The sequence below is a fragment of the Diadema setosum genome, chromosome 18 (genome assembly GCF_964275005.1).
Source record: "Diadema setosum chromosome 18, eeDiaSeto1, whole genome shotgun sequence".
In the NCBI taxonomy this organism is placed as follows: domain Eukaryota; kingdom Metazoa; phylum Echinodermata; class Echinoidea; order Diadematoida; family Diadematidae; genus Diadema; species Diadema setosum.
Window position 1 is genome coordinate 14,685,670 of NC_092702.1, and position 23,058 is coordinate 14,708,727.

General features: G+C 39.3%; 1 protein-coding gene across 1 annotated transcript in view; it reads left to right on the plus strand.

Annotated features, from left to right (window-relative positions):
• The first annotated feature begins 8,644 nt into the window (after window positions 1–8,644).
• The window catches only part of LOC140242123 (uncharacterized), a 40,148-nt gene continuing 25,734 nt past the window's right edge, over window positions 8,645–23,058 (plus strand). The window contains exon 1 of the mRNA XM_072321888.1: window positions 8,645–8,784. The gene's annotated coding sequence lies outside the window, so the exon portion shown is untranslated. The remainder of the gene's footprint in view (window positions 8,785–23,058) is intronic.

Here is a 23,058-nt window from a genome sequence, read left to right on the forward strand (position 1 = left end):
CAAACAAAGACGCCGACGGATATAATGTTTGTTCATGGTTGGACAATCGAATTTATATCATATCATAGTGAATGCACAAAATATGTAGGAGACGTTAATGCAATTTCATGTCATGATCTGATGACTGGCATTGGAAAAACTCCCCAAACATGCACTAACGAGTCAACAGAATTCCTTTTCACGGGATGTCCTGGGCATATATCTTAAGGCCTATTATCTTTCTCCCCCCCCCCCCACCCCTCTTTCACATACATCCGGGAAGAGCATAAAAATACGAGATAAAACTGTTACACTAGCCCTCTGAATTCCGTGAAAGTTTGTGCATGACAAAAATTTCAGTTCAATATTAATTAGTACTTTTTTTTTTCACTGGCAGGGAATGGAATTGTATATAGTGTGCCCGTATCACGATATGAACGATGTTCACTGAAACCTCCCCTGGGAGCTCATAATACGCAATGTCTACCTGAATGCGTCAGAAAAACTGTGTGTCTATATAGGTTGTTATCCATATTTTGTGTGTGTGTGTGTGTGTGTGTGTGTGCGCGCGTGTGTGTGTGTGTGTGCGTATGCGTGTGTGTTTGTGTGTGTGTGTGTAATTCAGAATCTTCTCTGCATAGATCTTTTTGTTCGATATGAAATATCATATTCTTGTGCTTGAACACCGAGATAAGAAGGAAGATCTGGAATTTTTATTAGAATGTTTTGGGATTGAATCCCATCACCCAGTGTGTTGCTGGGCAAGATGACTTCAAACTGATAAACCAGGAGTAAAAATTGGGTATCTTATGGCGATGCTGGTGTATTTATGTTACGGAATGATACGGGCCGGATGAAACAGTAGTGCTCGCATACTATTTAAAAATGGCTTTGCTGGGTATCAGATGAGACCATGTCGTTATCGTCATAGATGATATCATTTCTCCTTATTCAATATCTGTTTTGATGAACATTATCGCGGCAGATATCTTTTACGTGGTGATTACCTTCGACGCCATTATTAAGAAAGAATTAACAATGCCAAAATTTGTCTTTTTCATGAACGTTTCGTATTGAGTTAACCTGTTAGACATGATAATTATTTCATGGTTCCTAATACCATTGCTTTTTCTATGTAACTTAATATCAATTGTAAACATGTACAATGATTATAATTGCATTGGATATGAAAAAAAAAAATCATTAATTCATTCATTCATTCATTCATTCATGTACCTTCTGAATACCCCGTCTATTTCATAATATGACTATCTTTATTTCATAGACGGTTATCACGGAAGTGAGGAAAGCATGTAACATTTTTTGTCGACATTTGATATTTAAGGTCAGTATAATCCATTTTGTTTTTACGCGGTTGATTGGCTTGTGGGACCCATGCTGCTCCAGTACGCCATTGACTGCGTGATAGTTTTTATTCATGTTCCATTTCATGTTTGGCTTCAATCATAAAAGACCAAACAAAGAAGATAAACATGCGAAAAGGGATGTGATGTTTATTCAATTTTATCAGTTTCTTTTGTGAAGTCGAGATAAAGGTAAATTTAAGGATCATAGTTCATTTACTTCAATCAATGCAATTGTTAAACCCTGATTGAACCTCTTAAACGTTAGCATTGCCAATAAGTTTCAGTTTTAGGCTATTTATTCATTACACACACACACACACACACACACGCACACACACGCGCAATCAAATGGATATGCAAATGTAACAACTTGAAAATAAAGGTGCACAATGTACACCTATACCAACGTTATTATGAAATTGGATACTGCAAAAAAGTTAAGAAATCTATAATTAGGCCCTACCGGTTGCAAGATATAACGAGTGACATGTAGTGTTTAGTCATTGCTGCACGTCACGGATAGAAAATACATGCAAGGGAGACATAAACAAATTCACACACGTGTACACACATGCTAACACAAATGTCATACCTTCATCGTATTGCATAGCATTCAAACTAAAGACAGAGGAAAATGATATGTCTTCCTTAGTATGTAGCAATAAGAAGAGATATAAGCAGATTCAACGATTCATCCGTTGAACGAGACATTGGTAGTACACTTGGTTTGTGTGTTTATGATGTAAATTTATAGATTTTTTTTTTTAAATAGTCCTGGAACCATTCCCCAAAAATACCGCGTAAACGAAGTGAGTTAATTTTAGCTTAAAACATCAAATGCTTTTGATAGATGAAGAAACGGTCTGATTATAATGATTGTATGAAAACATGGTCTAAATTAACAAGGATAATAATCTCGAAGGCAAACACTACATGTCCACAAGATTCGTGTTTTTTAACCCATATCATTTAGAATTATTCGAATGATTGCAATTTATTAGCTTTTAAAAGCCTTTTGCAAATCAATATCTTCAGTTTCTTAGAAGCGCAGGTAAGTCATGAGTAATGCAGTTTGTCTAAAACTGAGTGTTTTTAATGTTTACACAAGAAAAAGGAACTATTATGTTAAAGCATAACAACAGCAAAATGATACCCTTCATCAATATCGTGATGACGCTTCTAAAGGCTTACAACAATGCTACCAGACAGTGATAGCTCACAATATCTATTAAAGGCCGTGTCACACCTTTCCGGGTAAGTCTTGCGTGCGACTTGCGAAGAACAATTTTTACTACCCGGAGGTCCCCACAGATGACCCGCACATGACAGTACCTAGCACGTATCTCACCCGTAGTCGCCCGGACGTGCGCACGCAAATCTTTTTACCCGCAACCATGTTTAGGCCCTGTCACACCTTTCCGGGCAAGCTACGCGGGATTGTTGCGTGTAGGGATTTTCCAGCATACCGGACAATTTCTGAGGGCGGGCAATGATTTGAGCGAGTTAGTGCATGTGTCTTACTTGCTGGACGCGTTCTACTACTTGAGGATATACTGTGTGACCTGTGTGCCAGGCGCGTGTGGGCTGACAACTCAGTGAAGGAATTCCTCTGAAGGAATGGCAGAAGTCCCACAGAATGTCACTATCTTGGCCGAATACAGGGAGTGCGAAGTACCTGCGTCCGGCGTTCTGCGTGGACCTCTCCGGGCATCCACGCGACTCACCCGGAAAAAGTTTTGGTCATGCTCAAAACTTGACTGCGGTCAAGGAGTAAGAAGAAGAAGAAGAAGAAGAAAAGAAGAAAAACAACAACAACGAACTGGGACCGTCGTGGGGATAAAAACGCTTTTGTACGTTTTGACGCCATGCATGACAAAAGACCCGCAAGGTCCCTCATGCCCTATACCTCCCCTCGCTAACTTCCCACAAATATTTATGCTCTATTTCACCTACATACCCGTCCTCTTCTGTCCTGCAAAGTCGTTATAAACTCTAATGCATTTGCAATCAATCACTGGTCCTTTCTCCATAGGTGCAATCGAATTATGTTCTTGTCGTTATGGGCTTTATATTTAACGATCTTTGTTTCATAGACGGTTATCACGGAAGTGAGAAAAGCATGTAACAATTTTGTTGACATTTGATATTTAAGGTCAGTATAATCTATTTTGTTTTTACGCGGTTGGTTGGCTTGTGGGACCCTGCTGCTCCAGTACGCCATTGACTGCATGATAGTTTTTATTCATGTTCCATTTCATTTTTAGCTTTAATCACAAAAGATCAAGAAAGGAAAATAAACATGCGAAAAAGGGTCTGATGTTTATTTATCCAATCTTTTCAGATTTTTCTTAAAAGTCGAAATTGAGGTAAATTTAGGGATCATATCTGTAGTTCAGTTCCTGGATTCAATGCAATTGTTTAATCCTGATTGGACCTCTATTTAAACGTTAACATTGATAATAAGTTTCAGTTTCAGTTTCAACTTATTTATTCATTCCACAGACACACACACACATTCACACACACAAATCAAATGGGTATTGTATGCAAATGTACCAACCTTTTACATTTAACGAGCTGCAAGAACGATAAAAAATGAGTGATTTCTACCTTGATAGGCAAAGTCTTAAATGTTGATAGACAACGTCTTAAATGTGGAACATGTGGCCTTCATTAGAGACTGGGAAGCACATAGAGAGATAATGACCTCGAGTAAACACTTGTGTGTAAATATGCAAGTAGACTTTGAGCACACACAAATTATTGAAAATACACAAGTGAAACATACAAAGACGCCGACGGATATAATGTTTGTTCATGGTTGGGCAATGGAATTGAAATCATATCATAAATTATAGTGAATGCACAAAATATGTAGGAGACGTTAATGCGATTTCATGTCATGATCTGATGATTGACATTGGAAAGGAACTCCCCAAACATGCACTAACGAGTCAACAGAATTCCTTTTCACGGGATGTCCTGGGCATATCTTCAGGCCTATTATCTCCCCCCCCCCCCTCCGACCCCTCTTTCACATACATCCGGGAAGAGCATAAAAATACGACACAAATTTGTTACACTAGCCCTCTGAATTCCGTGAAAGTTTGTGCATGAGAAAAATTTCAGTTCAATATCTTAATCAGTACTTTTTTTTCCACTGGCAGGGAATGGAATTGTATATAGTGTGCCCGTATCACGATATGAACGATGTTCACTGAAACCTCCCCTGGGAGCTCATAATACGCAATGTCTACCTGAATGCGTCAGAAAAACTGTGTGTCTATATAGGTTGTTATCCATACTTTGTGTGTGTGTGTGTGTGTGTGTGTGTGTGTATGTGTGTGTGTGTGTGTGTGTGTGTGCGCGCGCGCGCGCGCGTGTGTGTGTGTGTGTGTGTGTGTGTGTGTAATTCAGAATCTTCTCTGCATAGATTTTTTTTCGACATGAAATATCATATTCTTATGCTTGAACACCGAGATAAGAAGGAAGATCTGGGATTTTTATTAGAATGTTTTGGGATTGAATCCCATCACCCAGTGTGTTGCTGGGCAAGATGACTTCAAACTGATAAACCAGGAGTAAAAATTGGGAATCTTGTGGCGATGCTGGTGTACATGTATTTATGTTACGGAATGATACGGGCCGGATGAAACAGTAGTGCTCGCATACTATTTAAAAATGGCTTTGCTGGGTATAAGATGAGCCCATGTCGTTATCGTCATAGATGATATAATTTCTCCTTATTTAATATCTGTTTTGATGAACATGTTAAAGCGGCAGATATCTTTTACGTGGTGATTACCTTCGACGCTATTATTAAGAAAGAATTAACAATGCCAAAATTTGTCTTTCTCATGAACGTTTCGTATTGAGTTAAAACTGTTAGACATGATAATTATTTCATGGTTCCTAATACCATTGCTTTTTCTATGTAACTTAATATCAATTGCAAACATGTACAATGATTATAATTGCATTGGATATGAAAATTTCATTCATTTATTCATTCATTCTCGTACCTTCTGAATGTACCCCGTGTATTTCATAATCTGACTATCTTTATTTCATAGACGATTATCACGGAAGTGAGGAAGCCTGTAACATTTTTTGTTGACATTTGATATTTAAGGTCAGTATAATCCATTCTGTTTTTATGCGGTTGGTTGGCTTGCGGGATCCTGCTGCTCCAGTACGCCACTGACTGCATGATAGTTTTTATTCATGTTCCATTTCATTTTTAGCTTCAATCATATAAGGCCAAACAAAGAAGAGAAACATGCGAAAAGGAGTGTGCTATTTATTCAATTTTATCAGTTTCTTTTGTGAAGTAAAAAGTAAAAATAGATTTAAGGATTATAGTTTATTTACTTCAATCAATGCAATTGTTTAACCCTGATTTAACCTCTATTAAACGTTAGCATTGGCGATAAGTTTCAGTTTCAGTTTCAAGTTATTTATTCATTACACACACACAAACACAAACACACACACACATTCACACACACACACACACACACATATTCACACACACACACACACACACATTCACACATTCACACACACACACACACTCGCAATCAAATAGATAAGCAAATGTATCAACCTGAAAATAAACGGGTATAGCGTACACCTACATCCACGTAGTGAAATTGGATACTGCAAAAAAGTTAAGAAATTAAACTAAAGAAACCGAACCAAAGAAAGAGGAAAATGATTTGTCTTCCTTAGAAGTAGCAGTAAGAAAAAGATATAAGCAGATTCAACGATTGACCAGTTGAACGAGACATTAGTGGTACACTTTTTTGTTTGTGTATTTATGGTGTAAATTTGTATATACATTTTAATAGTCCTGGAACCATTCCCCAGGAATACCGAGTAAACAAAGTGAGGTAAGTTTAGCTTAAAACATCAAATACTCTTAAAAGATGAATTGAGAAACGTTCTTATTTCATGATTGCATGAAATCATGGTCTAAATTAACAAGGATATAATTACGAACGTAAACACTTCATCCCACAAGATTTCCTAATCCCTTATGATTTAGAGTTATTCTAATGATTGCAATTTATTAGCTTTAAAAAGTACCTAGCACGTCTCTCGCCGGTGGTTTCCGGGACGTGTGCACGCAAGTCCACTTTACCCGCAACCAAGATTTGAGCATGCGCCTGACACACATGCTACACGGAATACACGAGAAGAACGTAAGTAGCGCGGGTCCAGCAGGTAAGAAGCATGCAAAATTCGCCCAAATCCTTGTCCATCCGCAAAATTTGTCCTGCTTGCTGGAAGGTCCCCACAGCAACAATCCCGCGTAAGTTTGCTATAGGAAAGGCGTATAGGACTTGCGTGCGCAAGTCTGGGCAATTACGGGCGTGATACGTGCTAGTTGTGAGGGCCAGCTGCGGGAACCTCCGGGTAGCAAAAATTGTTCTTCGCAAGTCACACGCAAGACTTGCCCGAAAAGGTGAGGCAGGGCCTTTTCTTCCGTCGATGTGGGCCAATAAAACTCGCAATAAAACAATTGCAACTCAACATGAGTAACCAAGTGGTTAAATGTGCAGATAAGAGGATTGTTTGGAAAGGCAAAACCATGTTATAAGGCAGTGTTTTGTCTGGGTCTGTCTTAGACTGACTGAATTCCTAGTGATGGCTGATAATGGTTGCTATAAGATAGATAATAAAAGAGTTTATCACCTCATTTTGACATAAATATAATACTCAGGTGCTTTAGCTACAAGAGCTGTGATGCGTTTGTATTGATTATGATGGTGACTGATCCATTTAAAAGGGGTGGCTAGTAACTGATCAGTGGGAATCAGTGGGAATGCTGGGGGATGATTGTTCCAATCCCTGTGAGATTCATTTAAGAGTACATTTTATATATCTCCTGAAGAGATCCTTGCCATTTGATTGGTTGTTTGACATTGACCATTCGGTCCATTTCACTATGATGCCAATTGTGGCTCCATTTACAGTGCAATTTTGGATCCATACGATTTGCTCCATTGCACGCTCGCAGAGAGCCCGGCACACTGCGCGTGTTAAACGCGCTTGCGTTTGCAGTGTGTGTATGCGACAGCGCGCTATAAGTATTCAAAGCGCTCAGTGAGCACTCTCGCGATCTCAGATTTTCTCTTGTTTCTAAATTAATAAAACATCAGATGACAAGGATCTATTTTAGGCGTTATATAAAACAAATAATAAATGTTTTTCATTCTTGCGATGGACAGAATATTTCATTCGGTGAAAGATGAAATATACGCCTCGTTGAATGGATCATTTCATCTGTCACCTCATGAAATATACTGTCCATTGCACTCATATACATTCATTATTTGTATAATATTATCATAATTTATGATAATAATAATTAATCAATCTAATTATAATAATATGATAATATAATGTACTCTTAAATGAATCCCACAAGGATCGGAACAATCATCCCCCAGAATTCCCACTGATTCCCACTGATCAGATACTACACTAATTACCCAGTATCCCCTTTTGAGAGTTGTTGACAACGTTGAATGCTTAGTGCAGCTGTAGCACTCTTGTAGGATAAGAACAGACATCTAAGTTCGTTCGAAACTGAAACTAAAACGGCGTCATCTCACTCCTGAATAACATAATTTGGCAGATCCATGCGAGTCCCTGTTTAATCTTTTCTTTTTTGATAACAGAAATAAGAAGAAAAAAATGAAAGGATGCGCTGAACTCTTTTTTTTTCTTAGGTGTCAGCCGATTAACCCCGGAAGTGGTACGAGAAAATACCTGTTGATGTCTTTTTGTCTGCTTGTCAGCTGATAAAACCCGAAATTGGCACCAGAAACATTTTTCCCTACGCCCCACCCCCCCCCTTTTATACGGAATTCCTGGGTCTGCCCTGTTTTCATATCAAGTTCCCAACAATGATCGCAAATAAGAATGGAATATGCAATCAATTTAATTGACTGTTAGTCAACATATTCAATCCTTCAGAGATCAGCTAAAAGAGTGATATCTTTATCTCGCTCCTTTTCTTATCTTTTTTTTTCAACTTTTGTCGTAATACTGAACAGCTGGAAAGACAAATAATTACAGTTCAGCTAGTTTATATAGAAATGAAGGTCCTACTGAATAATGTTTATTCTTCTTCGTCTTATCGATAGCCTAGATTCTTGCAAATTTGGAGATGATCCCTAGCCAGTCATTTTGATGTCTAAATATTCAGGTCTGGAAGTCACTGGAAGTCTGGAATACCGAGTGGGTGTGACCCCAGAGTTCGCAAGCAATACTTAAAGTGCTGGCTGCAACAAGCGCAAGGCATTGTCTTCTCAGAACCCTGCTGGTGTGCTGTTCATCCACATACCCCCTTGCGCTACTCCGGAGCCCTGGACGGAACATCGGTAGTCGAGTGAAGCACTCACTGCCCCTTTTGACGTGTCTTAAAAAAGTGAGTCCTTTAGTATTATAGGCCTGATAAATCCCAGAATATAAAAAATCATAGTAAATGTGATCTGAATGTGTTGTTTCATATGAAAAAAAAAAATGACTGCCGCTTGGATTTTGCAGACTCGTGTTCTGGTAGAAACTCGAAACGTATTTTTGTTTTCATTTATTTTTCGTTAGTGTTTTCCAACCATTCCCCACCCTGCCTATGGTAAGCACATTTTCCGAATCTGTGAGAGCACTTGTATACAATTTACTATTCGCTTTCATAATGAAACAGTTCATGCTCTTTCACCGGGACAAACTCGTCAATAAGATAAGGATGTTCAGTAAATCTATATCTATGTGTACATATCTACATGATTTAAAATAGAATGGTATCATTTTCTGCAGTCAGAAATATTCCGGCCGTACTAAAATGTATAATCTCCATCTATACACACATCTAAAGAAACGAAAAGAAAATAATGGAGATAGAAGATAATCAACATAATGATACACTACATCTTTGTAGCTGGTCAGTTCTGCGGGCGTAGAGCGAGGTATACGAGCAAAATGCGTACATGCTGAGTGTTATAGTTACTGGCCCTCTTCAAATGCGAAACTCTCCAAATCCCTGACCGGCCGCAGAAATTGTCGTGCATGCTGGAAAACCACCAACACGCAACAAGCCCGCGTAGCTTGCCCAGAAACGTGTGGCGGAGCTTAAAGCCGTGTCACACCATAACGCGGGCTTGTGGCGAGGAGGTAGTTTCCAGCACGTAGAAGATTTTCAGCGGGCGAACAAGAATGTTTGCAATTTTCATTCATGCCTTGTCATACCGTACGGGGGAACTTCTGCGGCTTGACTTGCGGGGAAACAAATTTACTCCAAGGAGCTCTCCGCAGTTGGTCCGCACCTGACAGTATCTAGCGCGTAGTTGCCCGGAGGTGCTCACGCAAGTCCGATTTAACCGCAGCCAAGTTTTGAGCATGACAAAAACTTTTTCCGGGTGAGTCGCGGGAATGCCTGTAGAGGTCCACGCAGAACGCCAGTACGAGACCCTTAGCGGCAGTACTTCCCAGGCAATTCCCACGCAGGTACTTCGCAGTCCCGTATGCAGCCAAGATAATGAAATTCTGTGAGATTTCAGCCATTCCATTAGAGGAATTCCTTCACTAAGTTGTCAGCCCCCACGCGACTGGTACAAAGGTCACACAGTATACTCGCAAGTATAACGCGTCCAGCAAGTAAGACACATGCGCTGACTCAGGAATGTCCGGTATGCTAGAAAATCCCTACACGTAACAAGCCCGAGTAGCTTGCCCGGAAAGGTTTGACAGGGCCTAAACACGGTTGCGGGTAAAAAAATATGCGTGCGCACCTCCGGGCGACTACTTTTGAGATACATGCTAGGTACTGTCATGTGCGGATATCTACGGGGACCTCCGGGTAGTCAAAATTGTTCTTTGCAAGTCGCACGCAAGGCTGGTGTGACACGGCCTTTAAACTTAGCTACGGGTAAATAGGACTTGCGCGCGCACCTCCGGACAACTACGGGCGAGATACGTGCTAGGTACTGTCGTTGTCGGGCCATCTGCGGGGACCTCCGGGTAGCAAAAATTGTTCCCCGCAAGTCACTCGCAAGGCTTGCCCGGAAAGGTGTGACAGGGCCTTTATCCTATACCCTGCTAAAACAGTTTCCTCAAAATAATTCAAAGAAATATAACGAAGAATTTGGATTTCGTGTGCTTTAAAACAAAGGCAACAACCGCCAAGCTTAGATATTTTCCCTTTCTGTAGAGTACTAGAATTACATATTTTCACTCATCACTTTCTCTCTCTCTCTCTCCCCTCCCCATAAAGTATAAGAAAATCTGGAAATCTTCTGAGCATATTATCAAAGAACAAGAAATCCAAAACACATATCCCGAAAGTCCATATTCTCGAATGTATAGCATTAATAGATCAATTTGTGCTTGAAAGTACGAAAAATACAACAAAAAGTAGTTATACCCAAAATACCAAATCAAATGAGATTCAAGATGATTTCGCTTATCGGGAAAACAGAAAGAGTCATCAAATATATACAGGGCGTATAAAAAAAAAGGTAATCCAACTTTGGAGGGCTAGCTACGCTACCATTTCTTAATTATCAGCTATGAAGAGCAAAATGTTGGTTGTGAGGAAAGGGGACTCTTCTTCTTTCCGTTGATACCTAATTGTGTTGACAATTGTCATGCATGACTGAGCTCATGAACTTTAAAGACAACAGTGACAAATTGCACTTTTTCCAAGTTTACACGTTATCATAAAGGAACATTTGGGCCGGATGCATAAACGCTAGCAATTGCTTGTGCTAGCCTTTTACTCGAATCCGTATGCATAAAAACAAGCAATTGCTTGTGAGCAGAAGCTTTTGCTAGCAAGCACAAGCAATTGCTTGCTGCCCGCAAGCAATTGCTTTAGAGACCAATCATTTGCTTAATAACGTATGCATAAAACATACCTTTTACTGGTTCTTGTTATAAAATGGTTCAAGAATGGAAAGCCAATTGGAAGCGCTGAAATGAGTCACGTGTGCGTGCATTAATTTCTCACTAACATGCACGACCTGACGTCACAATGTTTACACTAGCAGTGCACACTCAATTGGAAGCGCTGAAATGAGTCACGTGTGCGTGCATTAATTTCTCACTAACATGCACGACCTGACGTCACAATGTTTACACTAGCAGTGCACACTCAATCAGTTGTTACAAGTGCGTCGCGCGCTACTATACGCGCTGTCAATCCTGTAAACAACTTCTAGTTCGGGCTTCCGGCCGGCCTTTCTTGTGTGTATAACATGTGTGGCGTACGTATACTCTTTTACGTACAGTACTTATATGTGCGGGATTTCCGAATGCGACGTACGTAAATGTTTGAGACGAACATCTACGGACATCTTGACTCTTGAGCGAGTGCTACATTAGTGTAGCTGACTGGTATTATAAAATGGGTTCAAGAATGTGGCCAATAGGAAGCGCTGAAATGAGTGACGTGTGCGTTGGTTATTTTAGTCCCATTGCACTGCGTGTTATCCTATTGCCGATCATCTGTGCGCACGGCGGCTCCTTTGAATTGCATGCATACGCGCTGTCAATCCTGTACAACTTCTAGTTCGGGCTGCCGGTGTAGCGGCAGATAGCGTTCCGCGGCGTTTTTTGTTCTAAAACAGTATCCGCCGGCAGATCGTGTCCTGACACTGGCGGATACTGTTCTGAAGCGCAGGTATCGTTAATATCGTTGCTTCTCACTGTGGTTTCTTCTTTTCGCTGCTTCTGCCAATGCGCCCCTGCTTGTTCGCTGCTTCCATTTCGAGTTTCACGTACAATACCTCTATATTTGCTGCTTCCGCCCCTCGCTGCTGCTGTTTCGCTGCCTCCACTTACACTCCAGACCGGTATTCCGTGGTTGATGTGGAGCAGCTAGCTCTGGTCCGCACGTATCTTTTTTTTTTTTTCGTAGCCATGCGAGAAATTATCTTATAAATATTCATTACGCAAGCAGGAAAAGCCTCGATTTTCGTCGAATACGTCTAGTTCTGCGCCGTATCCCTGTGTGTGTGTGTGTGTGTGTGTGTGTACGCGTGTACAAATCATTTGGCACTGTAGCTGTCTGCACCAACCGCGATCTGTTTTCTGGAAGTAAGAGTTCTCTTCCGCGGTTTGGGCAATGATGATTGTACCTCCATGGTAGAGCGATGGAGCTTCATACACGTGATACTGATATACGGGTGTGAAGTATAAGGCTATGAAGATATTGCTAAATTTGAAAATTTTCACTGACACGTTTAATAGAGGATTATAAATGTACTCCGGGGGGGGGGGGGGCATTTCATCAACGAGTTCGTCGGAGTTTTCACCGACAAATTTGCTATCAGCCAATCAGACGCAAGGATTTCATTAGCTTTTAACAGTTGTCAGATGTAAATGACAGGATATTGGCTCAGAATTGTGAAAGGTCAGGAGGGCAACACATTTTATTGATTTATCGTGGTTTTATTTTTGATATGCACAAAGATCAAAATATGTAGTTCACGTCAAAATGATGGATGAGTTAAATATGCCTTAACATACTAGGGAAAGCAGCTTTGAATTTTCTTTTAAAGGATACATGAGAACAAGATTGGCATGCAGCAACATGTTCAAATCGTCTTTGTTCGAATTATAAGATGATTTGTATTGACAAGATTCTGTTAGTGTCCCATGTATTTTTGCCTTTCATTTTTGTTTTTCTTTATTTTGGTCCTACGTTGCATCCGTGCTCCAGGCTTTACACCGTTGAGAATTTGGGATCTACGTGTAGGTTCCATCATATTTCTTATAGCGTTATACGTCATAGAACCAAACGCACAATGATTGACCGCTATGTTTTACATGCTTACATTAATTTACTGTGCTTCAAAGCCCGATTTTATGATTCACTATGTTTTTATTAGTGATGTACATTCTTCATTGAGAAATATGAAAATAAATTGAATTGAATTGAATTGAATTGAATTGAATTAATTAAAAATCACTTGGCATTTGAGACGTAATTCCAGTTTTTAAGTCATATACTAATCGATGCAACTACAATGTGTAAAATTCAAATGCACGTCTAATAGGTTACCCTTTTCACTAACAATCGATTTCTGGAGTTTAGTGAATGAAGATTTAATGAAGAGTAGAGTAGAGTTCCATTATTCATTTGTGTGCTCTTTCTTTACTAGAAAAAGACAGTCGCTGTACATTATACCAACAGAATATTTCATCTAACCTTCTAGCTTATATCAAATGGATAGATTGCTTAGTGTGGCGATAAAAGGTGCAATAAACAAAAGTGAGATTCACTACAATAAATGTTGTAGTCTTTAAATCGGGGATGAGAGTATTCCTTTTATTTTTTAATGATAATAATACAACAGTTATCACACTGGTGAGCGGCAGCGTGGTTAAACAACCAATGCGTTTACAATGTAATTTTGCTAATTACAGCAATTGTTATAGCTCCAGGGATTTTTTTTTTTATTATATCTTCATTTTTAGGAGATATTCATATTATGCTCATTAATATACACTTATTCATTATTGTAAATGTTTTTGTTGAGACTGTCATACTCCCGATCGGGCGTCGGCAGAGTTTAATAACATCTTACAAATCTTACAACCCTTCATAGTGGAACTGAGGATTAACAACTGGACTCACTTTCATGTGCACGTAATAATTTTGATGCAGCATTTTGCTTACTAAAATGGCTGCCGTAAAGCTCGCGCAACTATTGGTAGCAATACAGTAGCCACTTGGAACCTAATCCGCGCAGCGCGGAACTCTTTTGACAGTCCCTGACGAAGATCACGTGCACGCGGCAGGTTAAGCAACGCTATTACAACGTAGTAGCCTGTACGTACAAAATCCGCCGCTGTACAGTATCTGCCGTAACTAATCGCGGCAGATTTCAGCCCATGTCGGAACGATAACTGCCGATTGAAACGATAACTGCCGGCGGATACTGTTTTAGAACAAAAAACGCCGCGGAACGCTATCTGCCGCTACACCGGCCGCCCGGCCTTTCTTGTGCGTAACATGTGTGGCGTACGTATACTCTTATACGTACAGTACTTATATGTGCGGGATTTCCGAGTGCGACGTGCTTAAATGTTCGGGACGAACATCTTCGGACATCTTGACCTACAAAGGTACGTGAAAAATGCTGCTAGTTTTCGACCCATTTTATAAAACAAATGATGCACAGGATTATTTCGTGGCGTTAGTGGAGATGTAGCTCACTCTCGGGTATTTACAATGTAGTGCAACATGCACTCGGCTTCGCCTCGTGCATGTTTCACAATCGTAAATACCCTCGAGTGCGCTACATCTCCACTAACGCACTCTATCCTGTGCATCATTTGTATACTAGCAATTGCTTACGCTTTTCCAAGCTCTGTAAAATGAGCTTGAGCTTTTGCTTATCTGGAACGTTCCCTTTTAAGTATGATTTTCATATTCATGAAAGAAAGGCCACACTTGTGAAGGAGTGGTATAAATCTACAAGAAATTACTCATAAGTAGAGTAAGAAATTTTTCATTTCAACAACGGGAATGTCCAGTGGTTAGCATGCAAAATGTCATGAAAAACATGTAGGATGTCTGACTTCGGTGGAGAGCAAGGAGACCTATCTCCACGTGCGATCTGGCAGATCCGGGCAACTGCAAGCAGTGATGGGAATCAGCCAGTAATGCGTGTGTATGTGTAGTTGTGTGTGCGACTGTGTGTGCATTTATGAGTGTCGCTTCATAGCTCTTCTGCTATGTCAGGAAATGATTCCGCGCACACATGCCCTTTCAAATACCTGCTGCCACACTCGCCTTTGTTCTTTTGTTCGCACAGGCGTGACGTCCCATTTGTTGAAAACGCAAGCAATTGCTTGTGCGGGACAAGCAAAAGGCATAAGCACCAGCAAAAGGTTGTGCATATGGATTTAAGCAATTGCTTGAGCTAGACCTTTTGCTAGACGAGCTTGTGCTTTTGCTTAAAGCAATAACATTGCTTACAAGCAATTGGTTGTTTTATGCATTCGGCCCAATGCATGTCTCACTGCATGGATGAGATCTGTCAATGAAAGTTGCCAAATAGGCCAGCCTGTACGAATGCAGGTTTGTGTTTAGGATTTGTGTTCAGGGTTTGTGTTTAGGTTTTCTCCTAACCAAGGGCGCCGGAAGCGGGGGGGCAGGGGTGGCACTTGCCCCCCCAAACAAAATGTTGGGGGGGCAAAACGAGTTTTTGCCCCCCCAAAGTGCCCCCTGTAACAAATAATTAATCACTTATTTAAAGACCAAAATGAACAATAAAGGCATATTTCTTGTCTAAATGTTGTAATTTCATGACTGAAAATGCAAAATTTTCGCCCCTAACGGGGCGAAAATTATAATACACTAACAACATACATTATTGTATCTATACACTAATAGTAACTTAATTATGAGTAAAGTGTATAGATGGTAGCCTCGTGTCCTCGAGTGTGCCCGCTGAAACATACCTTAAGTAAATCTTACATTTTTCATTTTCTTCTTTGCTTTCCAGCAGTATAAGAATATTTTTTATTGTTCGAACGATGCGATCACGTTCAAGCTTTTAATGAGTACATTTCAGATAAATGGCAAAGTGAAAGTGGCTCGCTCGTTCTGCCCGTACTTATAGTAAAATGAAAAGTTTTCATAAGTTATTATCATAGTCCTTCGCAGTGATTCCTTTTACTATGTTTAATTCCTCAGAAATTTAATTCAAAATGCTCTATAAAAGCGACTTTTATACTCTGTTTTTACAAAAAGTCCCTACCGCGGGAGGGGGTATCCCCCTCCCACACCCTCCCCCCGCTCGGTCGCTTCGCTCCCTCACCGAGAATCTCACACCATCACATTATTATGTACTCCCATATGTTATGATCATAGTCCTTCCAACTGATTTTTTCAATATGTTAATTCCCTAGAAATTTGCTTTTAAATGCTCTATAAACGTGACTTTTATACTCTGTTTTTACAAAAAGTCCCTACCGTGGGAGGGGGTTTTCCCCCTCCCACACCCTCCCCCTCTCGGTCGCTTCGCTCCCTCGCCGAGGATCTCACACCATCACATTATTATGTACTCCCGTATGTAATAATCATAATCCTTCGCACTGATTATTTTGTACTATGTTTAATTCCTTAATTTTTTTTTATTTTAAATGGTCTATAAACGCGACTCTGTTTTACAAAAGCTCCCTACAGTGTTTGTGTGTGTGTGTGTGTAGGAGGGGGTATCCCCTTTCCACCCCCCCCCCCCCCCCGCTCGCTCGCTTCGCTCCCGCGCCGAGGATCTCACATCGTCACATAATGTGCCCCCGTCGAGATTTTGCCCCCCCAAAACCAGAAGTGTTCCGGCGCGCTTGCTCCTAACATTTTACCGTTCATAACCTTTAAAACGGCCGTTTGTCGCCCTCACAGAGGCCAACCCACACAGTCCATTTTTCTCTGTTCATATTCAGCATGTAGCTCCGGGTGACAAACTGTGTTTTAAAATATGAAGAGAGTGAAATAGATATTGATTTCGACTTAATGGGAAGGACCAAGTTGTCGACAACGTGGCCATGTTGAAGGTTATATGAACCATAAAACGTCAGAAGAAACCGTAAAACACGAATTTGCAGTCGTGCAGCCTGGCCCGATGATTTGACCACTTTCATACAGATCTCATCCATGCAGTCAGACATGCATTGTTCCTTCACAATAACACGCAAACTTGGAAAAAGTGCAATTTGTCATTGTTGTCTTTAAAGTTCATTTGCTCAGTCACGCATGACGTTTTTCAACATAATTAGGTATCAATGCCAAGAGGAAAATAAAAAATCAACTAGAAATGTCGCTATGGCGACTGGTATGCCTCCGCCTTAATCCATTGTTCTCCTAATAGGTCTATAGTACGTCTTGACAGTGTGTGATGACAGTTTCACATAACTGGTAAAATATCAAAAGGACAGGTTTGTCACAAATGTGTTGAATGCTCACTTTCCTTGAAATAGATTTAATTGGATGAATGGCTATATCGTCTCCGACTGCAGGTATTTTGAGGATTTTTACTGACTTTCGACCCTAGTATAAATTTTTGCATTGAGTAATTGTCAAGGTAGGGAGAAAAAAAAAGTGTAATTTCAGTATCAAATAGTAAATCAATAGCATTTTAATCTGGCCTTTCACTCTTAACCTTTGCCCCTATGGTCCTAGAATTCCCACGAGAATGACTGTCAAGTAGAACGTGCATGCATGATATAGTTTCATGATGATACCTTGAGTCACTTGCGAGATATGGAGGAAGAAGTGAAATTTAGCACTTTCACTTGAGCTTTGACCTTTTGGCAACAAATTTTCCAGAGAATCTCTGTTGGGTAATGGTCATGTATATTGAGTTTCAACAAATATGCTGCAGGCATTGCATAAATATGAGGGGAAATAGTGAAATTTTGAGGAGTTGACCTTATATATCTCTGACCCCCTGACCTTTGGAGAATCTTCATTTGGTAGTGCATGTATAGGAAAATACCTTCAGGCATTACATAGGTGTGGGGAAAATAATGAAATTTTGAGCATTTGGCATTGACATTTTGCCCTTTGACCTTGAGTGTGTGCACCCAAAAGTTGATAGGCACAACTTCGCCCACTCATACATATACATGCCAAGTTTCATTAGGATACCTCAAACGTTATTTTAGTTACGCTGTTCACAAAATATTATTGATTACGGACGGAAGAATCGACGGAAGGACGGAAGGACGGACGGACGGACGGACGGACGGACGGACGGACAACCCGAAAACATAATGCCTCCGGCGACACTAATGGCGGAGGCGTAGAAAAGTCATATGGATATAGCATACTCATACACAACGTTGCTTTGAAATCTGTGCTATATTGAAACGATGTATTGAGGGCATTCAGACGGGAAAAACATCCTATAACCGCGCAAGAACTCTCTCGTCTGAAGGGGGGGGGGGCAGTCTCACTTTTTGAACAATTCACAAAAATATGAGAGCGAACATTTTCCTACACTAGTGTGAGATGCCTCTATCTCTCTCAGAACCCTAGAGGACAAACATTGTATACCTCTCAGCCATCATGGCATTCCATCAAACCCTTGGCCCTCCTCTTCTCTGAAATGTAGATGGCTGGTTTGACATTACAGTCTCATTCATGTTCCCTATTAGTCCATGGGCCAGGCCAGATATTGGTACCATCTGAGGTGGCAAAACCTTTTTGGTGTCATTTTGTTTGTCGGGCATAGATATGCTTATCAAGCTATGATAGCATTTCCAAATGAGTAGCTTAGTCATAGTAAATGAATTTTTAACCAATTTGGTCTCGTTGTTATATCCCTATACTTCTGAATCGAAACTAACCGCCATACAAAGAAGAGCACTGTCTTCTGTATGTTCCATAGAGCTGTAAAATGCAGCTCTACATGCATGTTCACAGGTGTTCTGTTGTAAACGCGGTGCGCTTAGTCTTTATTCAAGGCAGCGAAGGGAATATCCAAAGGTTATGATGTCCACAGCGCTTAGTCTTTATTCTAGACGGCGAAGGGAATATCCAAAGCGTATGATACAGTGTATATCCTTTGATCTAAAAACAACAACAAAAAAAGCAATTCCTCGTGAATTTTACCGTATTTTTCAATCATTTATCATTTTCCGGTGAAAACGCTACGGTGAAAACGCTGATACCACGCCAATGTCGCTTTATTTCCCTCCGACAATATAAGATAATGCAAAAACAATGTACCGGTACACTACGATACATTATAATGAATGATATTGTAAATGAACAGAGTGATTTTTGTTTAAAACTGATGTATTTGTTGATAGGGTAGTATAAAAACAGTATATATAATCCCTTTTATGAGGAACTTTAGATATGATAACGGTAGATTGGTCTAGATAAAGAACTAAGCGCACCGCGTGACAGCTGTGGACATCATAACTCTTTGGATATTCCCTTCGCTGCCTTGAATAAAGACTAAGCGCACCGCGCTTACAACAGAACACCTGTGGACATACAGAAGGCAGTGCTCTTCTTTGTATAGCGGTTTAGTTTCGATTCAGAAGTATGGGGATATAAATACGAGACCAAATTGGTTAAAAATTCATTTATTATGACTAAGCTACTCATTTGGAAATGCTATCATAGCTTGATAAGCATATCTATGCCCGACAAACAAAATGACACCAAAAAGGTTGTGCCACCTCAGATGGTACCAACAACCCATTTTTCGGGTCTTGGCCCATGGACTATATAGGTTACGATCCCACCAGGTGTTGGTCTTGTCCATCCCCCGTGACACATAAACATAGTCACACACACACACACACACACACACGCACACGCACACACGCTTGTCAGCGCTTATGTCTACCCCAAGCTACGACTGTGAACTCATCGTCACCTTCGGGCACCTTTGCAATTTGATCATCTATCGCCGATGACTGCTTGAAACAATCTTCCTGTAATTATAATTAATCTGAACAGAAGGCTGCCATGACATGTCGTTATCCTTGGTAAGCTTACATCCAGTTTTGGATGGCAAACTAAGGGTGCGTTTATCAACTTTTTCTCGGCAGAAACAGGTTTTCCAAACAGCTTTCAAGGAATTTTTACGAGTTGATAAACGCAAAGCTGTTTTGAAAGCCCTTTCGGAAAGCCTTTTCGAAAGGGTGCGTTTATCAACTCTCCTTTTCTCGGCAGAAACAGGTTTTCCAAACAGCTTTCGAGGAATTTTTACGAGTTGATAAACGCAAAGCTGTTTTGAAAGCCCTTTCAGAAAGCCTTTTCGAAAGCCGCAAATTTGTGGCTTTCCAAACAGGTTTCCTAAACAGGTTTTCAGAAACCTGTTTGTAAAAGCCTTTTGAAGCTGATAAACGCAAAGCAGTTTTGAAACGGCTTTTGTATTGTACTGCAGTTACGAACAATGCACGCCTCATATGACCTCTTCTCCTCGGGTCGAATTGCGCAATGCAGCTGTGCAGTGACAGGCCAGTTTTTTTTTTTTTTTTCGATTCAATTCATTTATTTCATTCTTCTTTTTTCTTTTTCAACAAAAACATAACACAAGATAGATCAGGTTTTACATCATAAACAAAGAACATTTGTCTTAATTAATAAATGGTATCAATAAACATAGGAGCGCATACTGGCAAAAAAAAAAAAATAATACAAAGTCATGCTTCAGTTGAAAAAAAAAAGGAAGAAAGAATAGAGAGGTCCACTAAAAAGCAAAGCTTGTAGATTGTGAACCACTCATAAAACCTATGAATTACTTATTTACAAACACTTGTGACGAATGTGATATACGACAGGACGGGACAAAACAGAAGAAACATAACAACATGACACAACTTGCCAGAATAGATGATAAGTATGAAAAGAAAGAAAGAAAAAAAGAGAGAATGAGAGAATACCTACACGCTGAACAAGGGAAATGGAGCAGAGGATGGTAGAGAATGTGCTTCATAGAGTTGGTGCTGCATGCAGCTGAGCAAGGATTGTAATGGCTACTTCTTTACGTAATAATAGATTCAGTGTTTGAATGATTGGTGGGTGGATGATGAACCCTGAGGTTAACAAAAACTATAGCTGTTAATGGAAAAAAAAAACATATCAGGGAGGATTTAATAAAAAAAAAAAGTTTCAACTTGCGCTTAAAAGAATACAAAGATGGGGAATTTTTTATTTCACAGCTCAGTGAGTTCCAAAATCTAGGACCAGTGTATATAAATGTATTCTGAGCCAATAAAGTTCTCAGGAGGGGTAAATGAAACTCATTAGATTGTCTAGTGGGATAATCATGAGAAGACTGGTTCCGTGGGAACATTGAATGAAAAATACTGGGAATTGCATTTACATTGTAATTAAACATAAACTGACCAAGTTGAAAAAAATACAAATCTTTAATTTTCAAAATCTCATGTTTAATAAATAATGGCTCTGTATGGGAACGTGGCGGGACGCCACAAATAATACGAATAACCTTTTTTTTTGTAACAAAAGTAATTTATCTAGTAAGTTTTGATGGGCACTACCCCACGCTAGGAGTCCGTAATTAAGATAAGGTAAAATTAGAGAAAAATACAAGGTCAACAAAGAGGACAATGGAATATGAAACTTGAGTCTATTAATAATACCAATATTGCGTGAAATTATTGTACTAATGTTAGTAATATGCGGCCTCCACGAAAGTTTATCATCCACTGTGATACCAAGGAATTTTATATGAGAAACTCGTTCTAACAAAGTGTCATCAAAAACAATACCTGTGTCTAAATCTTCTAAAGAATTACTAAAAAGCATATACTTAGTTTTCTGAAGATTAAGAGATAATTTATTAGCTCTTATCCACTGAGTTACTTTTTTCAATTCGGAATTAACTATGCGTACAAGAGTATCTGGATTTTGGTGAGAAACGAAAATATTTGAATCGTCAGCAAAAAGTATAAATGAGAGTATGTCAGATGATCTGCAAAAGTCATTGATATAAATGATAAAAAGTAAGGGTCCTAATAAACTACCCCGTGGGACGCCGCATTTAATGAATTCTAAACTCGAGCTGTACTCGTTCAGGGATACATATTGTTGTCGGTTTTGTAGGTAACTCCTGAACCACTCCAAGGCCTTCCCGCGTATTCCATAATGAGACAGTTTATAAAGTAATATTTCATGATTAATTGCATCGAAGGCCTAGGAGAAGTCCAGGAAGATACCAATAAGATGAGAATGATTATCAATAGTGTGCGCAGCGTGGTCAATAAACTTTAAAAGAGCATGAATGGTGCTATGTTTCTGACGGAACCCAAATTGAGAATTTGTAAAAACATTATGCAAATTCAAAAAATTAATTGTTCTTGTAAATATCAATTTTTCCAATATTTTAGATAAAGATGAAAGCAAAGAAATAGGTCTATAATTACATATATCAGAATCATCTCCTTTTTCAGATAAAGGGAAAACCTTAGCTATTTTCATAAAATCAGGAAAAACACCACTTGATAAGGATTTATTGAAAATATATGAAAGTGGGTCAGCAATTGAAGATATAATCCCCTTTAAAATAAAATTACTGATATCGTCATAACCGGCACTTCGCTTGTTATTCATTGCGGTAACAATATCTATTATTTCATATTTTCTTATTGGAACAAAAAAATAGAACTGGAATTGGATTGACCTAAAAATTCAGAAAAAATGTATATTTGACTGCGGTATTTTTTCTGCCAAATTCTCTCCAATCATTGAAAAATAAGAGTTAAAAATATTGACTATATCATTAGGATCTTCAAAACTTTATTATCATGTCTTATTTTTATAATTTCTGATTTCTTTTTTGATATATTCATAGCCTGCTTCAACACCTTCCATGTCTTTTTCATATCATATTTATGTTTTTCTAACTGAATCATATAATATTTTCTCTTTTCCAACCGTATAATCTTCGTTAAAATATTTTTTATACGAAGTGTATTTATTTTTTAACTTCTCAGTTTTTTTCATTTTGAATTTATAATATAACCTATTTTTTCCTATTTATTGAACGAAGAAGAGATTTTGTAATCCATGGTAATTTGGAGGAAGTTTTATAATTAACTGACTTTTCTTTTAATCTGGGAATAGATTCATCTAAATGTATATCAATTATCCCTGAAAAATTCTCAAACGATACATTTATATCATCATTATCATAAACACTAGACCAAT